Source organism: Sinocyclocheilus rhinocerous, unplaced genomic scaffold (genome assembly GCF_001515625.1).
Source record: "Sinocyclocheilus rhinocerous isolate Xijiao unplaced genomic scaffold, SAMN03320098_v1.1 C36927753, whole genome shotgun sequence".
Lineage (NCBI taxonomy): Eukaryota > Metazoa > Chordata > Actinopteri > Cypriniformes > Cyprinidae > Sinocyclocheilus > Sinocyclocheilus rhinocerous.
Window position 1 is genome coordinate 1 of NW_015786871.1, and position 2,478 is coordinate 2,478.

The 2,478-nt window shown below is 34.3% G+C and overlaps 1 long non-coding RNA gene across 1 annotated transcript; it reads left to right on the forward strand.

The window, feature by feature from the left end:
- Nucleotides 1-114: 114 nt before the first annotated feature.
- On the forward strand, nt 115-2,478 carry LOC107736730 (uncharacterized). Its single transcript, XR_001639724.1, has 3 exons — nt 115-375; nt 1,675-1,824; nt 2,446-2,478. It is a non-coding gene; the product is annotated as an uncharacterized LOC107736730 (long non-coding RNA).

A 2,478-nucleotide genomic window follows, 5' to 3' on the forward strand; every position in this document is an offset into this window, starting at 1 on the left:
CAAGTTTTTCACCGAATACAATTAATACATACAATTATGTCAATTAAAAATAAAGATAATAAAAACATTTCTTCAAGATGCTTTCTGTCACTTTGGCAGATAAAAAATAAGGTATCTATCTCCTCTATCACTCTATATTGCTCTAAGTGCTTTATAATCATGCCAGGTGTAAAGGGTGCCAAAGATTAACATGTTATTTTTGTTTGTTTTTGTTGTCAGTTTGAGGAGCTGAAAAGGGCAAAGTTAAAGGACATTAGTATTTATGTGTCTAAAACACGGCTGTGTGTTCATAACCTGCCTAAGAGTGTGGATCAACAGAAACTTCAGAAGCTGTGCCTCTCTGCTGCTGGTGGTAAAGGGGTCTGCATTACTGAGGTAACACACTCAAACACACACTTGATCTGCAGAAAGTAGTGCTTTTCTCTTCCAAATGCTGTAACAACCAATTAATAGCAAACCAAAATTTAAAACAGTGTTGATTTAAAAATAAATAAATAAAGTAGGATTCTCACAGTTCTTCCTAGTAACACTAGAGGGCAGGACTATGTTATTTGGGTATGATCAGGAGGTTTCACTATCTAGTTTTATTAATTAGTCATTTAGCTGACAGGAACAGTTCTTCAAGAAAGTCTTATTTAAGGCACAATTGTTATAGTTCATGGAGCAGCTTTTGCAGGGTTCTAACCTACAATCTTGTGGTTGTCTATAGGTTTAAGGTGCTGTTTATTTTACTTTTGAGTAATGCCAGACGCAAAGTGTCATTATGACCTGACAGATATCACTGAAATTAACCAGTCTCTGTGACAGGCTTAACCAATCAAAAACCCTCTCTCTGCCTATCAATCATTTTGCATGGCGGAAAAAGATATGTTAAAAATATAGATATGTTAATGTTTAAAACATGTATAATATAGGTTATTAATTTTTCTGTTTTTCTAAGTTATAAAGAAATCTTCTAAATTGTAAATAAATGAAATACATCTGTAAAGTCATAGCATTAAATGTTTCATGCACTGCAAAAAAAAAAAAAAAATCTTCCTAAGTATGTTTTTTTCCAAATACAAATATCTAAACATCCTTAAATCAACATACATTTACTTGAGATGTGATTTAAGCATATGAAGAATTGTTTTCTGAGAAATGTAACAAAATTAAGGGAGTTAGTTTATTCCAAGTATATCCATCTTGATGTAAGAATTTATTGCACTGGAAAACAAGACAAATACTGATGAAGAACATCACTTTTTTGCAGTATGAACAGAAGGTACAGTAAAAGTTATTTTCATATTTTAGCAGGTGGGAGCAGATGTTTTTTTTTTGGGTAAAATAAATTCTTAAATAATTGAGATCTATATCTAAGTTGTATTTTCAAACTTTGAAGCTTTGCTAATACAAAACATTTACCATTTACAGACCATACTGACTCATTGTGTTCCATTCAATTTATTCCTTAAACTTTCTTTACTTAATCTTAAAAAGGTCTTAAAGTCTTTACATTCATAAAACCTGCAGAAGCCCTGTGTTACCTAAATGACTGAAAATGCCTACATCACCTTTAACAGCATAACTTACATCAGTGCTTTTGTTAGCATAAACTATTTATGGCATAACTTTCATATATAACGAGGATTACTGTTCCTGATGGTCTCTTTCTCTGTATATATGTACCTACAGTGTCGTGTGATGTATGACAAGAAGCCTATTCGGGGTCAGGTGATTGGCAAGTCTCTAGGATACGGCTTTGTGGAGTTTAAAGAGCATGAACATGCTCTACAAGCCCTACGTCACCTCAACAACAACCCAGACATCTTTGGACCCCAAAAGGTAGACCACCATAAATTAGTTGTTGTTCAAATCCCAAAAATGAGGCCTTATTTGGGAACTTATTCTCTGTTTGCTGAGAGCATTCGTAAAAAAAGGGATATTTGATAACCTGTTTGTTGTTCTATCAAGTTGAATTATTCCTAGAAAGACAACTAGACCACTGAGGCGACTGTTTTAATTCCTAGAAGTATGTTCAGTGTCAATACAATAGGGAACGGTATTAGAAGATATTAGCTTTAGCTTGCTGGTGTGTAAACACACTTTGAGGGCCTGTTATTAAAGGCTTTAGTGCCAGCTTCACAGCAGTGGCCCTTCAGTGTTTTACAAAAAAAGGATAAAGGAACGCACTCAAGAACAAATCAAACCACATGTGTGTCTGTCAATCTTTCCACACGTCCTATAAACATGCATTCCTTTGACACTCAATGGAATGTGTTTTGGTCTGTATTGAATGTAACTTCTCAAAAACAAGATGAATCGTTCTATTCCCAAGACTCATGGCTGATTCACTTAATATAAATGAGAAAAAGATTTAACATTGAGCAATAGCTGAAGATTGAGAAAGACCAGTGGTGAAGTATGAATGTTTGATGATGTCATTTCCTGTGATGTTCCCGTCAGAGACCCATAGTGGAGTTCTCTCTGGAGGATGGA